The following is a 14,540-nucleotide window of genomic DNA, read 5'->3' as shown; positions in this document are numbered from 1 at the left end:
ATGCATCAACCTAGCATTTTACAATTATATCACCTTAAGGTGAAACATGTTAAAGGGGCTCATGCCACCTAACGTCTATATCAAAATGAGACTCAGGGAGCATCCTAAGCTACTCATGCAATTTAAAGTGACCAACGGCATACAAGTATACATGCTCAAGTATACTAAACAATGTTAAACACATTATACAACATACAAGCATACATTTCCAAGTATGCTAAACCACATTAAGACAAGTCATGCAATGTCTAAGCAAATTTACACAAGTATGCATTTTATATGAAAATCTCGTAAATCAAGTATACGAACACAAGTATACTAAGCTAAAAGAGATACGCCTAAAACAAGTATACACGGCACAAGCATACTAAATGAAATCTAAACTCACAGAGCAAGCATACAAGTTCAATTACACTATATAAGATTTAAATGCACAAAACAAGTATACAGTTTCAAGTATACTAAGTAAGATTCAAATATCCAAAGCAAGCATTAATTCTCAAGCTACAAGTAATCCATGATTAACAACTTGAAATTGAATGCGAAATCAAAGTAGAAAGACTAGGATATGTGGTCACTAGACCGAGCAAGTGTTTCCGGGTAATTACGACCCACAAGGCACTACCTAGTGCGCACATGAATAAGTTATTCCGGGCAATTACGACCCACAAGGTACTACCTAGTGCGCACTTATGACTTAGAAGACTCTTGTCTCCGTACTAGAGCCAAACCCTAGCCATCACGAGAAATATGTCCTTACAAACTTTCCAAAATAAATAAGTCCAAAACTTATACAAAAATCAATAAGCTAGACTAAACTTATACCAAATCCACTAATGCGTAAAGCCATCTTCCATGCACAAATAAGGTTGAATCCACACAAACCATGTCCTAGAATTCAAGTCTAGATAGCATATGTCATGTTAAGCCTCCAATATGCAATTTATACTTCAAAACAAGAATATTTTACAACAATTGAATCACATTACCACACTAAGCCACAAGTACTAAATAAGTCCCAATTTAGTAACTAGCTTTCAAGATAAACAATTGTAATATTCTAACAAGCTATACACCCACACAAGATATATCTAAACAAGCTATGCAAGTCAATGATATTCTATATCATGCTAAGTCCAATTACCATTTCAAGATGCCTCAAGTACTAATTCTACATCAAATTTGTAATATGCTCACAAGGTGATTAAACGGACTATGTTTCAAGGGATTAATAACCTATTACCTCCGATATCAATTTAAGTGACCAACACACTTAAAATAAAATTAATTAAGCTCATTAATTAATTTTTCTCTAGATTTTCAAACATATCCAAATGTCCTCAATTTAATATATGTTAAAGAACTCACCAAGGCCTACTTTAATATCACATTACAAGTTGATTCCATGCTTGATACAACTAGGTGAATTAAACTTTAACAAAAGATAAATATTAAATAAAATTTGCAATTCTTATTCAAATAACCCCAATTTAATATATATCAACCACCATACCAAGGCCTAAATTTCTAGCATGCCACAATTTAATTCTAAGTTGTCTAGCATCATGAGAATTAAATCTTAAACAAAGAAAATAATTAAATTAAATTCTATAACTTGAACAAGGCATGCTCATAAGTTGTATATGCTCATATAACAATTAATACAACATTAATATAACCTTAAAACATCCCCTACCTCAATTTGAGATGAAAATTCCAAATCTCCACCGAATTGAAACGGCTCCGAATCCAACGAAACTCCTAGGTTTTGTCGGGGACAACACGATTTATATGAATCCCCAAGAAGCCCCATGAAAATCCAAACTTGACCTCAATCCTGAACTCAAAATTTGGTCAGAAATGGTTTATAATAAGGGGTAATGGTGCGCGTAGTCAACACGGACACAAAACGTAAAGGCACTTCAACTTTTTAACAAAGGAATGAAGTTCAAAAGAGGAGAAAGGTGGTGGCAGCCTCCCTTGGGCTGCCATAGGAGCTCTGGTCATGCAAGGTGAGTGGGGAAGATGAAAATGAAACATTTCACCCCCTTTTAAAGAAATCTCAAAAAGTGCCCCGAACGGGCCCCGTCGGATCCGGAAAAGTGGAATTTGAGCAAACGCGCTCAAATAGCAAAACTCTATGAATGAAAAAGATTCAAAATGAGAAAATATGAATAACAGAAGAAACGGCGTCAAAAACCGAGTTCCGAGCAAAGAGATATGCCCCGAACAAGTTCGGCGGCAACCGGGGCTAGAAACCCTAAAACTGAAGCAAAACGACCAGAAGGAAATTCCAAGAATTTACGAGTCGACGAAAAGTGAAAATGAATCCCATACGAGGATTCAGGCTCTAGACGAAGTATTTTACAATAACTTTCATTAATAACTTGCAGTAATGCCCAGAATGAAAATATCTTTCAAAAATATTTTCTTAAAAACCCCTGAAATAAAATATCTTCAAAAGAAATTTACAAAAAACACCCCAAGAAAGGAAAATTTTTCAAAGAACTTTGCATCCATACCCCTATGGACACCGGGAGCAACCAAAGTACTTTCTTGCAAAAGTAAAGATACGTATTTCTTGGAAACCACTTAGAATGAAGACACGTGAAGTCAAAAACCAACTCCAAACACAAGGAGTGAGGTTACACCAACAAAGTGACAAACGGGGAAAAGACATAATAGGAAAAATGACAAAATAGGGAAAAGGACGAAAAGTGAATAGTGTTGAAAAACAAAAAATATAGAAATGACTCGGTCCTCAAAGTAAATTGTCAATCCAAAGGAAAGAGTCTCAAAAACCATTTTCGAGCACTTGAGACGACACTAAGCGACGAGAAACTGAACTCAGACAAGAAATTTCAACGAAAAAAATTCATCCTTGAAATTCTGAGGAAAAAAAAAATGAAGGAAATGACCCGGTTATTACAACCTACCCTCTTTAAAGAGATTTTGTCTCCGAAATCAGGAACATTCCCAGAAGAACCGAAGAAGGACCGTACATAAGGCTATACGAAAGAACAGATCATAAAGTACCTAAGGACAACTCCAAAGGTCTCAAAATCAACGAAGAGACACGAAACCGCGAATAGTGAGACACCTCTCCAACGAATTGACATACTAACCCAATGTCAACCACCTAAAAGAGATCAAGGCAACTACATAACTAAACAAGGAACACAATCAGAAGCAACATGGCAGCACGAATACTGACTAGAACCAGCCCACAACATACCCAAGGTGTGGTAGCATCCACAGTGTCAAGTGCCCGTCCACACTCACATTACTAGCTAGGTAATGCAAGATAGTATCGACGGCAACTAGCACTCGCCCACACACAACCTGTACGATAGCATGACAGTATAAAGCCCTAATTCATCACCTGCCCCCAACAAGCTCACCCGTGAAACCTATCGATACAAATGACATCAATGTCAAACAATCATTACCAAAAGCACTATGGAAACCAGGCATTCTGTGAGAGTTGCGATATGGTCCAAAATGTCCGGCCGGACCATTCTGGCCAATCCAAAACTCTGACAACAATGTCATAGGCACCGCTACGCTTAAGGCCTTAAATCCTCAATACTGAAAAAACTGACAACCCCAAGTCTCAAAACACTGTTGTCAACCACACCAATCATGAATCCAAAGCATGACAAGTCTCTGCCTTCAAGCCAATGGATCGGACTTTACAAATCAAACAACATCATCATCGCCTTAGTCACAATGACTCCCAAGAAGACAATGCACCCAAAATCCTCCACGTCATGCTAAAGCTGACCTACTACAAGGCTACACCTAAGAATCAAGACATCGGATCAAGCTCACACACACAATCCCGACAACCAAGGTTATACAACCCCAAGTACAGTACAGGAATAATAAAAGAAATGAACTAATTTGGCAATTAGTCATGAAACATATATATATATATACAAGTATATATTCACAAGTATACTAAGAAATATCAAAATGAAAATACAATATATATATATATATGCACAAGTATATACTCTACAAGTATACTAAGCAATACTAAATCCATGGTAGACACGTATACGGCTCAAGTATACTAAACCAAAACGAAATGAAATAAGTAACGTACAAGCATACTAGGTACAAGTATACTAAACGTAATGAAAATCCATGCACCAAACAACTAAACACATAGTGTACAAGGGCAATTAAGTATGCTACCTATCACATAGGGGTCAAGCATCAGAGACATATTACACATCACCTATGACGCTAGCATGATAAACAGATATAGTAAATAGAAAACATACCATCTATACTAGCACATAGCCATCAAATAGTCACACCCCCTAACATGTTTCTAAGGTATGCCCAAAACGATAAGGCATATAAACATGTAAGAATGACTATGCAAATAACAATCCCACAAAATCAAAAGCAAGAAAGGATGAAATGCCTATCAAAAGAACAAACTCACTAAAGTGAATCCCAAAACCCGGATGAGTCCAATCCCTCACAGCAAGCAAGTAAATCATCTCCTAGAATGAACACTAAGGTTTCCGAAACAAAGTGTCTACAAGTCTTTCCCAAGACTAGCTCAAACACAAGGTGGGATCCTAAAGCCACACAAGATATAACCACCACTCTAAGAACAAAGGGCACGGGAACCTCACCGTTAAGGCCTATGAAGACAAATCTTCCAATCCCCAAGGAAGGACTCGAGTCAATCTGACTCGTCGTCCCATGACGTTAGAAACAAGACCCCAATGACATCACCATATCAAGGTTACCACAAAACCCCAAGAGATGATGCCCTAGCATCAATCTCAACCAACCAAGCTGGAACAACCCACAATGCTTAAATAAGACATAAAAGTAAGCAGGTGACACGTAACATAGCAATAGACTACATACTCACACAAGTAGTAAGGTCATATAACGCATGTCAATGTATGCATCGTACTATCATACTAAGAATAACAAGTACATGCAATACGCTAAAGTAGACAAGCATAACCAACATGCTAAGTAGACAAGCGTAAGCCAATATGCTAAAACAATCAAGCATATACAATGTGCTGAAGCCGACAAACATATACCGTATGCTAAGGCAAACAAGCACATACAACATGCTGAGATCTACAAGTATATATAATATACTAAGTTAAACAAGCATATGTATCATGCTGTGACAGTTAAACATACGTCCACATAAGCACGTAAACAAGTTATCAAGAAGTAACAAAACACATAGAGCATGGCAACACAAGCATGAAATGCACCCAAAACCCGTCATCCTAAGGTTTTTGATCCTGGGAGCTCTGATACCACCTGTGACGACCCTGGTTTTTAGGCCAGCGTGTCCTGTGATGAACCAAAGATTGACCCAATAACGGATCTGAAATGCGGAAGCGAAAACAGAAAACAAGACTCTAAGAAGTCAACGTGACCTTCCATGAGGTCGTGGAACTCAATGAGAATTGATGCGGAAGCAAAAGATCAAAAATATGACAAATATGCCCCCAGGGGCAAAATAGTTATTTTTGAAAAATGTAGATTCGAGTTCCACCGGGCACACCTCTGGAAAGACAACAAAAAAATAATCAGGATTGACTCAAGAATTGCATGATTTGGAGTCCGGAAGAAGGAGAAACGGTCTGACGAAAAAAAAATGAGCACTTAAGGCTAAAAGGGTAAATTGGTAATTATCCAGGAAGATCCAGATGCAACCGAGCACACTGTTGGAAAGACAGTGAAAATTAGTAAAGTTCAAAAAAAAGTTCACTCGATTACGAGTCCGGACGAGGGAGAAACGAGGGTTTGAAGTTGAGACGTTACGGCGGCCCGACGAAGGCCATAGCGCACACGGTGCCCATGCACGAGCCCACCGGCGCCCATGCCGGTGCCCGATGGCATGCACATGCTGACAACAAGAGAAAAAAAATGAGCTACCAGAACTGAGGCTTGAAACGGAGGTCAAGACGAGTTTTTATGGAAAAACACAAAGAAGAAACCCCCCCTAAAATCGAGTTTTCTACGTAACTTAAGAGAGAAATAAAAAAAAACTCACTGTAAAATGCCCAAAATGCCCCTAGATCAGAACTGGTCAAGAGAGGCAAAAAGCTGCTAAAATGCAAACTGGAAGCTGAAAATTCATGAGGGATTTTCGGTACCAAGACGACATTTTTTGGAAAAACACGAAGAAGAAACCCCCCCTAAAATCACATTATATATTCGACCATGTCAAAAGAAGAAATTAAAACTGATGTGAAAGGTCTAGAATGCCCCTAGATCAGATTATGCAACAAAATTTCAAAATGAGTCCATAGGAGGCTCATTTCACCAAAGAAGAAGGTTTGCCCGGAAACGACCATGCACGCAAACGTAACTTACCTATTTTGACGTGCGACAATGGTCCACGACTTAAAAATACCACCGATACAAAATCCAACCCCCCAACGGGCAAAAAGGCAAAAATAGAACTTGGAATGAAAACTCAGAATCCAAAAATACAAAACGGGGTCAAATGACCGTTTGGCCCTTGGCCACACTTCAAACATGATTTATAAGACCCTATGAAAGAATGGAAACGGAATTCCCACACCCGATGCAACCATGGTGAGACAATGACTTGGCGTTTTTCAATATTTTCATAATATTTAATGAAGTTAAAAGTTACATAGGATACAAATTAGATGTCATTGGCCTATGGTCTCATCTCATACATGTCAAATATATTGTAAAGAGTGTACTTATGTACACATTACAAAAATAGAATCAAATTTACACATTTTGACATATAAAGCTATAAATGGCATTTCAAGCCAATATTTACATGAAATGAGAACTTCAAGTCTACAAATCATCCAAGCATGATGTGAATCCCAAATCTTGATCTCGGTACCTGAAAAATATCCCCACTACGTGGGTGAGTAACATAAAGCTACTCATAGGAGATGAGCATGCATCGACCTAGCAGTTTACAATTATATCACCTTAAGGTGAAACATGTCAAAGGGGCTCATGCCACCTAACGTCTATATCAAAATGAGACTCAGGGAGCATCTTAAGCTACTCATGCAATTTAAAGTGACCAACGGCATACAAGTATACATGCTCAAGTATACTAAACAATGTTAAACACGTTATACAACATACAAGCATACATTTCCAAGTATACTAAACCACATTAAGACAAGTCATGCAATGTTTAAGCATATTTACACAAGTATGCATTTTATATGAAAATCTCGTAAATCAAGTATACGAACACAAGTATACTAAGTTAAAAGAGATACGCCTAAAACAAGTATACACGGCACAAGCATACTAAATGAAATCTAAACTCACAGAGCAAGCATACAAGTTCAAGTACACTATATGAGATCTAAATACACAAAACAAGTATACAGTTTCAAGTATACTAAGTAAGATTCAAATATCCAAAGTAAGCATTAATTCTCAAGCTACAAGTAATCCATGATTAACAACTTGAAATTGAATGCGAAATCAAAGTAGAAAGACTAGGACATGTGATCATTAGACCAAGCAGCTGTTTTCGGGTAATTACGACCCACAAGGCACTACCTAATGCGCACATACATAAGTTATTCCGGGTAATTACGACCCACAAGGTACTACCTAGTGCGCACTTATGACTTAGAAGACTCTTGTCTCCGTACTAGAGCCAAACCCTAGCCATCACAAGAAATATGTCCCTACAAGCTTTCCAAAATCAATAAGTCCAAAACTTATACAAAAATCAATAAGTTAGACCAAACTTATACCAAATCCACTAATGCATAAAGCCATCTTTCATGCACAAATAAGGTTGAATCTACACAAACTATGTCCTAGAATTCAAATCTAGATAGCATATGACATGTCAAGCCTCCAATATGCAATTTATACTCCAAAACAAGAAATATTTTACAACAATTGAACCACATTACCACACTAAGCCACAAGTACTAAATAAGTCCCAATTTAGTAACTAACTTCCAAGGTAAACAATTGTAATATTCTAACAAGCTATACACCCACACAAGATATATCTAAACAAGTTATGCAAGTCAATGATATTCTATATCATACTAAGTCCAATTACCATTTCAAGATGCCTCAAGTACTAATTCTACATCAAATTTGTAATATGCTCACAAGGTGATTAAACGGACTACGTTTCAAGGGATTAATAATCTATTACCTCCGATATCAATTTAAGTGACCAACACACTTAAAATAAAATTAATTAAGCTCATTAATTAATTTTTCTCTAGATTTTCAAACATATCCAAATGTCCTCAATTTAATATATGTTAAAGAACTCACCAAGACCTACTTTAATATCACATTACAAGTTGATTCCATGCTTGATAAGGAGAATTAAACTTTCACAAAAGATAAATATTAAATAAAATTTGCAATTCTTATTCAAATAACCCAAATTTAATATATATCAACCACCATACCAAGGCCTAAATTTCTAGCATGCCACAATTTAATTCTAAGTTGCCTAGCATCATGAGAATTAAATCTTAAACAAAGAAAATAATTAAATTAAATTCTATAACTTGAACAAGGCATGCTCACAAGTTGTATATGCTCATATAACAATCAATACAACATTAATATAACCTTAAGACATCCCCTACCTCAATTTGAGATGAAAATCCCAAATCCCCACCGAATTGAAACGACTCTGAATCCGACGAAACTCCTAGGTTTTGTTGGGAACAACACGATCTTTATGAATCCCCAAGAAGCCCCATGAAAATCCAAACTTGACCTCAATCCCGAACTCAAAATTTGGTCAGAAATGGTTTCTAATAAGGGGTAATGGTGCGCTTAGTCACATGAACACAAAACGTAAAGGTACTTCAACTTTTTAACAAATGAATGAAGTTTAAAAGAGGAGAGAGGTGGTGGTAGCCTCCCTTGGGTTGCCATAGGAGCTCTGGTCGTGCAAGGTGAGTGGGGAAGATGAAAATGAAATATTTCACCCCCCTTTTAAAGAAATCTCAAAAAGTGCCCCGAACTGGCCCGGCCGGGTCCGGAAAAGTGGAATTTGAGCAAACGCGCTCAAATGGTAAAACTCTGTTTTCGAAAAAGATTCAAAATGAGAAAATATGAATAACAGAAGAAACAACGTCAAAAACTGAGCTCCAAGCAGAGAGATATGCCCCGAAGAAGTTCGGTAGCAACTAGGGCCAAAAACCCTAAAACTGAATAAAAACGACCAGAAGGAAATTCCAAGAATTTACGAGTCAACGAAAAGTGAAAATGAATCCCGTACGAGGATCCAGGCTCCAGACGAAGTATTTTACAATAACTTTCAATAATTGCAAAATGGCCCTTCTAAAAAGGTTTAACCCCAGAATGAATATATCTTCCAAAAATATTTTCTTAAAAACCCCTGAAATAAAATATCTTCAAAAGATATTTACGAAAAACACCTCAAGAAAAGAAAATTTTTCCAAAGAACTTTGCATCCATGCCCCTATGGACACCGGGAGCAACCAGAATACTTTCTTGCAAAAGCAAAGATACGTATTTCGTAGAAACCACTTAGAATAAAGACACGTGAAGTCAACAACCGACTTTGAACACAAGGAGTGAGGTTTCGCCAACAAAGTGACAAATGGGGAAAAGACAGAATAGGGAAAATGACAAAACAGGGAAAAGGACGAAAAATAAATAGTGTCGAAAAACAAAAAATAAGGAAATGACTCGGTCCTCAAAGTAAGTTGTCAATCGAAAGGAAAGAGTCTCAAAAATCATTTTCGAGCACTCGAGACGACACTAAGCGATGAGAAACTGAACTCAGATAAGAAATTTCAACGAAAAAAATTCATCCATAAAATTCTGAGGAAAAAAAAGAGGAAGGAAATGACCGGGTCATTACATCCATGTAAGCACAAAATTATATCACTAAAGTACAATAACAACATGGCATCTCTAAGCACATAGCATACATAAGGAAATCAAATAATTCACCTATCACATAGGGATCAAGAAAAGAATGACACGCCATACATCAATAATCATACTAGCATGTTTAAATAAATATTGCATACAAGAAACGCATCATTTCTATCAGTACCCAAATCAACATATAGCCACATATCCTATATATGTCTCTAAATCATGCTCAAACAATAAAGCATATAAACATGTAAGGAAGACTATATAATATAAAGCCATAAAATCACAACTAAAATGGAATGCTTCTCTAAAGGATAATCTCATAAGGAAATGAAAAACATACCCTAAAACTCGGATGAGTCCAATCTCTCACTACGAGGAAAGGAATCATCTCCAAAAATGACTACGGAATAACAAAACGACAATGTAATGGGTAGTTCCGACACTAACCATCACCAGACATCCACTAAAAGGACATACCTTAAGATGCAAATGAGTCTGATAAGAACTCTATAGGATTCTACTAGAATCCTAGCACACGACCCCAAATCTCAAGCGACAAGAGAGAGTAATTAATTACACCAATACAATTAATCACATAAAATTACTTACACCAAAAATCGTAGCTCGTAAGAGCTGTCCAAGGTAAACACAAGAAGGATTCTAGGTCAACACACCTATCAATCCTTACACCAACACTCTAAGAAGACAAAACACAAGAATCTCGCTGTTAAGACTCGCAAAAATAAATCTCTCATTCCCAAGGAAGAACTCGAGTCAATATCGACTCACCATCCTATGATGCTAGAAACAAGACCCTAATGACATTATCACATCAAGATCGCCACGAAACCCTAAGAGATGATACCAACACCTTAGATACAACCGTGACTACTTCATAAAGCAACAAAAGAGGATGAGACGGAACGGTGCCTTTATGGCCCATGCCTCATCTCGCAGAACAAAACTACAACCCTACGTTTATATGAGCCTTACTCGAATCAACCATCAACCTAAAGTCTTAAAACTCTCAAATCGACAAAACAGATAAGAAGGTTCCTGTCGTGGAGACCTTATAAAACGAATCCTTCCTATACAAGGAAGAATCCCCAAAAGATAAGGATGCGTTTAAGAATACTATGGCTGCCAAGAGATAATGCCCTAGCTTTAATCTCACCTAACCGAGCATGAACAATGCAGAAAGTAAATAAGATACGAAATAAATAGAAGCCACCAAAATCATATGCATCACATGATAGATTCTCAAAATAAAACACCTTACTAGACTACATCTCATGTTGTTACTACAATCAGGTTAAGCTCACATAATACATCCATATATATACATAGGTATACCACATAACAACAAGATTACATTCTTATACAAGTAGTGAACAACCCATATACGACATGCTCAGTCACTTAGCAAGCAGATATAAATTAAAGGAAATAGCGCAAGTAGTAACTAGTATGCTCACAACCTATCGCAAGTTAGCATAAATGTTTAATATTAAATCAGGCACAATACTTAGCACACACCATAAGGTTAAGACATGTAACATGTAATAGTATAAAATCGTCAATAAGCATACTTTTGCAAAAGTTAACTCAAATCCTAAGTGCTTAACCAACTGACTTTCAATCATATTAAGCCACATAGTAGAGGTATTTAAACAACTTAACACGTAAGCGTACACGTTATGAATGCATAAATCATATGGCGCAAAGCAAAAGCATAAAAGGTATGCAGCATACAGTCATGCTAGCATAGATAAGCACATACAACATGCTATCACCGACAAACATATACAACATGCTAAAGTAGTTAAAGTAAAGCTTTTAAACACTCAAGCATATAAACACGTAAACATGTGATCGTATCAGACATGGTATCAAGAAGTATGTGAACATATTAAACCAGTCAACAAAAGCGTCTTATGCACCCAACACCCGTTGTCCTAAGGTTTTCGAACCCGGATGCTCTGATACCATGCACATGTGACGGCTCAAGTTTTTCAAACCCGGTGCATCAGTGATGACCCGAGAGATAACCCGATAATAGATCCCGAGATGCGGAAGCGAAAGATAAAACAAGCCTTCTAGAGATGTACGTCATCTTTAAAGTAACTTCCCATGAAGTTACAGAACTCAAAAGGAACAAATACGGAAACTAGGGTTTCAAAACCCGACAAGAAATGAACCAAGGGCAAAATAGTCATTTTATACAGAGATGGATGCTACCATGCACACCATTGGATAGATAACAAAAAATTAACAAGGTTTTACTTAAGAATCACTTGATTCAGAATCTAGACGAAAGAGTTATGGTTGAAACAAGTTTGCGGAACAAGGTTACCAAAAATGACCCTGAGACACGCCTTGCGGGCGGACGCCAAGGGCGGTGGGTGCCCGTCAAGGCCAAAACTGCGAGCGGGCGCCTGCCAAATAGCAAAGTTGCTGCTAAGGAGATGAAAATGGGGGTCTAGGTGGTTTCTAAAACACCTAAATTGAATATGCAACCCTAAAATACATCTACAAGACCCCCGGAAGTTCCAAAACGGTCAGCACGATTTTTTTTAAAAAAATTGATGAATAGTAACATGCTCTAAAATTTTAAAAGAGGCTTAAACTAGAAAATCAGAATTGACACGGAATTTTCAAGACCAAGACTGCATTTTTTGGAAAAATGCTTTGAAATGACTCCCCTAAAATCACATTTTCTAAGTGACCATGTTAAGGGAAGTTCTTATTTTTCAAGTGAAGTGCCCAAAATGCCCTTAAGATCAAATTTTACAAAAAGTGCAAATGAATGAGACTCAAAGTGCCCATTTCATCAAATATGAGGTTGTGTGCAAAAGTGAACATACACGCAAACATAATTTACATATTTACACATGCTACAATGGCTCGCGGCCTCAAAATACACCAAATGCAAAATATCACCTATCAACCTCCAATGCCGTAAATTTGCTTTCAAAAGTAAAACATGAATCTAAAAGAGCATACATGTAAATAGGAGATGTTTGGCCCTTGGCCACATATCATACATATAAAAAGTGATCCAAAAAGTGTACTTAAGTATACATTACATAATCTTAAGTAAAAACGACATATCAAAACCTATATATGCATTATAATTTCGAAAGAAAGCATAACATCCCAAAACTTGCATGTTTGTCAAAATTACACAAAAGGGTATCCAAAGCTACCACGCCAACCTAGGGATGTTGTGTATCCCAAAATAAGGTCTCTTTACCTAAAAAGTATCTGAACAACTACGGTGAGTAAACAAAGTTACTCGTAGGAAATGAACATGCGTATAAGCTAAAGTTTTAACGGTTTTTCAAACTTATATAAACCGATCCATGTGGTTCATGCCACCTAACATCTATATCCAAAGTGTGACTATAGGATCATCCCTAAGCTACCTTAGAACATTTTAACTTAAACCACAATATTAATGTAATTTAACAACATCGAAAAACTAAATGTACAACGAAAAGTTACAACTTCATAATGTTATCAACTTGAACTAAAACACGAAATTAAACAAGTGAAACTATAAGTTATAACGATATAATGTTATTAACTTGAAATGAAATACGAAATCAAACAAAGTGGATATACTTGGACATCACAACGGAATAGAACCAACGAAATTAGTTACTTTTAGGTTACTAGCCCGTGGATAACCTCCCTAAGTATGCACTATAATGTAGGGAGAACTCTTATCTTCTGTACTAGAGCCTTACTCTAGCCATGTCACAACTACGACGCCCCAAGAATCCAAAATCAATAAATTGTGCAATAACGCATATACATATATACCAAATGTACGTAGCCACTTACCATGCACAATCAATTTTATTGGAAACACACAACATATGCCCTAAGTCCTCAAGCTATAATGGCATATAATAAGTTAATTTCACAATGTGAATTACTATAAGTTACAACCATGTTATCAATACATAAAGTCCATTTACGTAGGTATACAACAAGTTCCAATTCTATGATTTAAACTTTAATACAATACCAAACACATAATCAAATCACTGGCTCAATAATATATAAATTCAATAACTACACAACTGAAAATCACAAGATTTCAAAACATCACTATACCCTCAATTAGTCAATGATATTATCAACAACAACAATATACAATTTAATATTCACATTAACCTCACAACATGCATTAACTCAAGCCACTACTATACTATCAACATAGTAACATCAACTCATATGGATATACAATAAACTTCTAAATCATGATTTAAAACACAATACAACATCAAATACACAATTGAATACATATAGACACTTATATAGAATTTAATAGAATTCTCACAATTAAATCTCTAGATTTTAAAACATCATTAAATGACCTCAAGTTTATATATGTTAATAATCAAGTCTAGGCCTTAAACAATGTCATGTCTTAGCTTAATTTCATACAAGATACAACTATATATACTCCTAAAAATTAAAGATAGACGTGCATACAATTCATATAAACCCCAAGAACACATAAAACACTAAGGGTATAAACAAGAAAACAACCCCTACCTTACGGTTTTGTAGAGGAGGATGAGGGAAAGCTTTTGCCTTCCAAGACTTAAGCTTAAAAGTGAGTG

Source organism: Cornus florida, unplaced genomic scaffold (assembly GCF_030987335.1).
Source record: "Cornus florida cultivar Cherokee Brave unplaced genomic scaffold, ASM3098733v1 CherokeeBrave_3.0.0_Hap2_Chr01, whole genome shotgun sequence".
Taxonomy (NCBI): Eukaryota; Viridiplantae; Streptophyta; class Magnoliopsida; order Cornales; family Cornaceae; genus Cornus; species Cornus florida.
Note: the sequence above shows the minus strand (reverse complement) of the source record.